Here is a 7,597-nt window from a genome sequence, read left to right on the forward strand (position 1 = left end):
AAAGGTAGATTTTAAGCTAAAATTGAAAAATCTTACCTTTGATTGTTTTGTTCTTTGAAATTCAACAAATTTCTCTTGAATTTTCCTCTCTAGGGTTTGTTTCTATTCTTTTCTCTTTGTTCTTTGCTTTAGCCAGCCATGAAGAGTGAAATGGGAGAGTTTATGTTGAGTTTATAAAGGAAATTATAAAAAATTAAAACTTGACATGTGTCACCATGTGATTGGTCCATGGTTAAAACTTAACAATTAAGCATTTTCTCACCACCACATGTAATCTCTTAATTATCCATAGTATAAAATAATAATAGATAAAATTCATGGGCTTGACAAGTGTTATGGTGGTGTAAAATTCTAAAAATTCCAATTCAATCCTCGTGGACAAGTAAAATGACTGTTTTACCCTTATGTTCGGAAAAATGTCAAAATTAAAATTTTTCATTTCTCAAATTCAATTCATGCTCCAATTAGTCAAACTTGGTCAAAAATTTCTTCCAACATTCCAATTTTGCCCTCGGGTGGCAAAATGACCATTTTGCCCATACATTATAAAAATTCTCAATTGGACTCCAAATCAATCTTCGAACTCCAAATCACCATATTAAGACATTCTAAGGTTCAATAACTCTCAAATACATCCTAAAATCTCTATTTGGACTAGTTTGAGGTTTTAATCAACTTAATTGTACCACTAAGTTCGATACCGACTTTTAACGATTTTTTGAGGCATCCAAGTATGCAGACATGCTATCAAGTACATGAATGACATGGCAAGTATATTATAGAGCTAGGCTTGACACCCGCTTGTAGTGTTTTAATGCCATCCATTGTCATTACTCCAGGTGATGTCGACTATTGGGAGATTACTCTTGTCGATGATATGATTCTCTGCTAGCTGCTCTGGCACTACGCATGATAGTTCACTGCCCGTTGCTTCAACACGAGCGTGATTTGATTTTCCACCAACGACTTTCCCCTGAACGTGATTTGATTCTCCGTCGGCTAGCCATTGAACATGATTTGACTACATTTGGGGCAAAACCACTCATTTGATTTCGTTTGACTATGATGACGCGCATCGCTTATGGCATGATCTAATTTGAAAAATGAATAAATGGTGACCACTGTGAATGATATTTAATGAAATGGTTTGAAATAAGCAATTATTTGTAAATGGGATTTAAGCTTGTGCACAGCAACTAAGGTGTGCTTATGAAGCCCAATTTAATGATAGTGACTTTAAAGATAAGCCTTGAATCGATATGATTTGATGTGAGGACATAGAATTTGGGAATTTGTGGATATGATACGCCGTTGAGATGTGATCCGGTAGGACTTGATATGATGAGTTGTGCATGTAGAGTATTAAGATGATTCTTGCACCATTGAATTGGAGATGTCTAAATATGGAAGTCTTACAGCTAGATAGGCCTAAATATATTTTATATGTAAAATATGATGCTATGATAGCATCCCCTCACTGTGCATTAGATGACTCACCCTTCTGTTGTACCATGTGCAGATAAGAAAAGCTATGGGGTTACGTGGCAAGTGTCGTCAATTGGGCAGACACATAATTAGTATTCGGTAGGTCTCCCTCCCAATAAGTCACTCTATTGAGTTTGTGTGGGCTTTTTGCCTTCAAGTTTGATTAGGTTGTAAAGAATGCCAAGCACGATGTGCCATTTGTATGTGTATAAGGGTTGTATGATACAAACCTGCTATGACGACCAATGTATGGCCTTGTGAGAAATGTACTAAACATTGTATGAACTATGTGCCAAGGGACTATTGATGTATTTGAACTTAATATTATATGAATGTATAAGATTAGGAATCCTTGGAAATGTGAATATGTTTGAAAACTCCAAGGCTTGCTCGAGTCTCGCAGGCTTCACTTGCCAAACTCATGCGTTGGTCACGAACCCTCGAGTTTGGTTCATGGCAAAGTAAGGTTAAGGTAACAATAGGATAAAGGATATTACTGTAGCTCAAATCACCCTAAGCACATTAATCATTCTAGAACCCTTGTAAAGCTCAATTCATGCTCGAAAGTAACAACCCATACATGACTTTATCTTTTATTTTGTCATCACTTTATTCTTTTTTTTTACACAATTCTACACCCTTAACCTTATTTCTTTTTAATATAGATAATGGGGTGAACACTAAGCACAATTGAATTTTTCAACGACTCCACCCTTTTTACCTTATTCATTAGTTAGCTCAATACACTTCTTAAAATGATTAACATACTTAGAAGTGAGGGATGCAAAATTGGAATCTTATTTATAGGCTAAGGATAAACAATTACGTGTTTGACAAAGAAAAGGTAAAATTAGGCTCAATGGGGTATACTAGGAATAAAAATAAATGAAGGTAGGCTTGAAAGGCTCAAATGGTCCAAAGATGGCCTAATTCATTTCCTTAACTTTGTATTGCCTAGGATTTGGCCTCAAGAAAGAATCAAACAAATTCTAGAATTCATGACATAATCCAAAATTCACTTTAACATAAAATCATCTTTAAATATGCATAATAATTCTAAGCAAAAGATCAAGTGCTCATTTTATAGGAAATCTCATCTTAACTGTCAAGCCCGACCTTATAAAATACTTGCCATTTCATTCATATGATTGACAATATGCTTGCATACTTGGAAAGCCCAGAAAGCAAAATCGTTAAAAGACGACAATGTACCAAATGGTACAATTAAGTTAATTTAAGTCTCGAACTAGATCAAATAGAGAATTTAAAATGAAATTAAGAATATTAAAGGCCCAGAATGGTTTAATATGGTGATTTGGAGTTCGAGGATCAATTTGGAGTCAAACCGAAATTTTTACTGTCCAAGGGCAAAATGGTCATTTGCCACCTAGGGACACAATGAGAATTTTTAGAAAAGATTTTTTTTGGCGCGATTTGACTTGTTGGAGTATGATTTGAGTATTGGAGTATAATTTGAGGGTTTGGCAGTGAAAAAGTTTAATTCCGGTGATTTCTAGAGTGTAAGGGCAAAATCGTAATTTTGCCACTAAGGGATAAAATTTGAGATTTTGAGAGAATTTAGATTAAATTTGACAAATTAGAGAATGGTATGAGTATAAGGGATGAAAAATATGTCTATGGGTAATTTTTCTGTTTTTGGGGTAAAAATATAATTTTTGACTTTTACGAGGGTAAAAGTGTAAATTTTAAAAAAATTACTCCACCAAGACTTTGGATAAGTCTGAGAATTTTATCTAAGCTATGGATATGTGGGACAAGTGTATGGTGAAAATTTGGAAACAAATGGATGGCTAGAATTTAAGGAATTAATAAAACAAAAAAAATGAAATGAATAAAATAATATTATATTATTTTAGCCTTTAAAAAGGTAAAAATTCCGGAATTCTCATCTTCTTCAGCTGTCCAAACCAGGGGAGAAAAGGGGAAAAAAAAAACAAGAATCCTACCTGAAAAATTTGGGGAAAATCAAGAGAAATCAAGAAATCAAGCATTAAAAAGGTAAATTTCATTGATTTTCCTTGTGATTTTCACTACCCATGCATTTTTTTCTCATTTCCATGCAAAATTAGAAAGTGGGTATGGACACCCATGCTGGCCAAACCTCCATGGATGAGTTTTGAGCTTGATTTTTGGTTGATTTTAATTGAATTAAGTGATTTTAGTTAAGTTATATTGAAATATAGCAAAAATAAGCTAGAAATATAATTTTCTCCCATTGAAACCCATTATGCTGAATTTTCTAGGGGAATATTGGCTGCTGATCTTGATGTTTATTTGAGGAATTATGATGAATAATGATGAATTATGAGCCTAGAAAAATAATGGAAATTTTCGGAGCAAAAATATAAATTTTTACCCACTAGGGGTATTTTCGTAATTTGTTATCGGGACTGATAATTTGCACCACACTGAGGGACATTAAGTCAATTTGGGTGCAATTGAGGTATAGAAACTGAAAAAAATTAATTTGGAGTTTAAACGGACGCGTATATCAATTTATCGGGTAAAAGACCGAAATAGGCTAACACCGCATTTAGGCAAAAATTTAGACATTTTTGCATTCCATATCAAGCATTAGTAGTCTAAATTAGTTTAATTTCAATTTACTACCAATGTGGTGAATTTCTCGATTTTTTACTGTGTCAAGGTGGTGAGTCCTCCGATAAAGGCAAAGGAATTGCACCCGAGGACTAGTAGTCTGAGTATTTCGAAAATCCCCACTCTAGACACGGTGAGTAACCTTACCATCATTTTAATTATCTAAAGTATGTTTTTATTCGGTTTTGGTGAATTTTATGAAAATGAGTTCAAATGGTAAATTTTTATGTTTTGTAAACAAAATGAGTTTAAATGAAAATATTTTATAAATTGTCTTGAAACGAAATAACGATTTTGAAAATAGAGTAATTGGAGACCACTGATATGTTGTAAATTTAAAATTGAATTAATGGCTTATGTTATTGTATTGGCATGACTGGCTGGGCTGTGTTTTTTATGAATTGTATGAATTGCTTTATTTTACCCTTGCAGGCTGGGTAGTAATATATTAGCCCTGTCATGCTGTCAAAATTTTATTGTATGGTGGGTTTGACCTGCTGCAGTGGGCTGGATTCTGTGGACTAGCCTATTAGAGGGGCACGGAATCCTGTTATATTTTTACCTCGGTTGGAGAGGCGAGTAGGGTAACTCCTGAGGTATAACTTTTAGAGTTCACTTCACGCCAAACCACCTCGTGAAGGGGAACTCGGCCAACGCCAAGGAATGGCTATGTTTTCAAAATAAAAACATGACTTTCTAATAGCCTTGGCGGACTCAGTTGGGATAGCCCTCGGCCAAGGTATCCCAAATAACTGAGTATGATAATAATTTTTGGCATGAGCCAAGCTTTTTAAGAAATTCATAAGCCATACTGATTACTTGCTTTAAATAAATTGATTTCATTTGGTTGAAATAAGTTGAAAGATGATAAATTACAGTTTGATGAAATGTTTTAATAGTCTCCTTTTACTCGACTTTAGATATTTTGAGTGATGTTTGTTTACTCACTGGGATTTTATAATCTCACCACCCTCATTTCCACCCATTTCAGGCTTAGAATAGATTGTAGATAACTGATATCGACGGGGATTACAATTGAACTTGCACATCCAAAAACTGTAGGTTCATTTCTTTTGATACTTTTGGTCATTCGTGGGCCCACGTGTCACTGTAAATTAAATTCTATACTTTGGTTATCTGCATTACGGTATATAGGAATTTATTTTGCTTTTATGCTGTAAAAGTTATTTATGCAATGTTCTTAAAATATTGTTTTATGTGAAAATTGAATATTTTATTTAATACTTTTATTTTATTCTAATAGTCATAATTCCATTTTAAACGAATGTTTTAGACATCCAAAATTATTTTTTATTATGAAATATGTGTTTTCCACTTACATACTATATTTTTAACTGATTTTGAGATTTTTGAGATAAATGACCAAAATACCCCTGTGAGACGAAAATTATTATTTTATTTGTTTAAATTGGAAACAGTTTTAAATCTTTTAGAATGTGGTATTTGGCAACAGTTACCCACAAGGAAAATGAAAAACTGATATTAAAGCCTTGCAAGATTTCGATTGACATTTCGGGTAATGAATGTCGATCGAGACGTCGCGGCAGTTGTCACGGGCTCGATGGGAGTTCCGGGTCGTGACATTAACAATGATACTCACACAAGAGTTAATCATAAACACAAATTATATCCACATTTTCCAATAGCTAAGATAGCAAGATAATTGAATTCTCATCATAAGATTTGGACAAATCATTAGAAAAAATGGCACAACACAACTAAAGCTATAGACTTTTTAAAGTCAAATAAATAAACTTAAGGAAAAGCCAAATAAATAAATAAACTTAAAGAAAAGCAACTAAATGAACTTCAAATGTAAAATAAATAAATTTAAAGCATAACTAAGAAGATAAATCCTTCTTCCAAACTTAAATTGAACATTGTCCCTGTCACGACCCGGAACTCCCCTCGAGCTCGTGACAACCGCCGAGGCGCCCCGATGGGCACTCATCTCTCGAAATGCCAACTGAAACCCCGCAAGGCTTAATATCAGTTTCTCGTTTTCCCCGGTGAGTAACTATTGCCAAATATTATGTTTTAAAGGATTTTGAGCTATTTCCAATTTAAAACTGATAAAACAAAAATTTTATCTCATAGGGGCATTTTGGTCATTTTCCACTGAAAATTTCGAAACCAGTTAAAAAGGTAGTAAACAAGTACCAATCGCATAATTCATATTCAAAAATAAGTTTAAGCAACTAAAACCTTTATTAAAAATGAAATTATAATTATTTGAATATAATAAGAAAAAACAAAATATTCAATAAAATTCTTTATTTTCTTATAAACAGTAATTTTAGAGTTATACGTAAATACTTTTTGTAACATAAAAACAAAATAAATTCATTCTTACTGTAACACAATAAAATATTAAATTTACAATATCAAGTGGACCCACAATAACTAGAATTAAAGAAACTGTGAACCTACTGTGTGGAGGACGCTAATCCAATAGAAGCCCTTGATGGAATCAGCTATCTACAGCTTACTCTGATCCTGAAATGGGTGGAAAGGAGGGTGGTGAGATTATAAAATCCTAGTGAGTAAACAAACATCATTTAAATCAGCTAAAGCCAAGTAAAAGGAGACAATTCAAATATCCCATCATTTTTAAGTATTTCACAATTTGAAAATTCATCCCAACCCATGCAAACAGTTGTATTTCATTTAATTTCTCATTAAGGCTTATGATTTTCATAAACATTTGGCTCATGCCATCAAATAGTACTCGGTGACACCTTGATTAGAGGTGTACACTCGAGCCCGCCAAGGCTGTTAAAATTTCGTATACACGTAAAACAGATTTTTAGTTTGAGAAAAACACAGTTGTTCCTTGGCGTTAGCGGAGTTCATCATCACGAGGTGGTTTGGCGTGACGTGAACTCTAACCATACCTTAGGAGATACCCTACGTGCCTCTCCAACCGAGGTATATATATATATATATACGAATTCTGTGCCCCTCTAATAGGCTGGTCCACAGAATCTGCCCACTGCAGCAAGCTAAACCCACTATACAATAAAATTCATTCTAGCATGACATGACAATTATTGTAATTCACAACCTTTCAAGGTTAAATACACATTTCATATATTTCAACATAAATACCAATTCAGCCATTCATGCAAATATTATCATAAGCCATTTATTCAAATCATAAATTTTTCAACATAACAAGTGGTCTCCAATTACTCTATTTTTCAAAATCATCATTCAATTTTAAAACAATTTATAACATCTTTTCATGTAGACACATTTTGTTTGTAAAACTCAAGATTTACCATTTAATTTCATTTTCATAAAATTTCATCAAAATCGATTAAAAACATACTTTAGATAATAAAATTGATGATAAGGTTACTCACCTCACAATAGCGGGATTTCTACGTCGCTATTACTTCGTATATGCGTATAATTATACGTAATCACCCGTCACCTACTTCGTTCAACATGCTTTCGTAGCAACCATTTA

The sequence above is a fragment of the Theobroma cacao genome, chromosome 4 (assembly GCF_000208745.1).
Source record: "Theobroma cacao cultivar B97-61/B2 chromosome 4, Criollo_cocoa_genome_V2, whole genome shotgun sequence".
In the NCBI taxonomy this organism is placed as follows: Eukaryota; Viridiplantae; Streptophyta; class Magnoliopsida; order Malvales; family Malvaceae; genus Theobroma; species Theobroma cacao.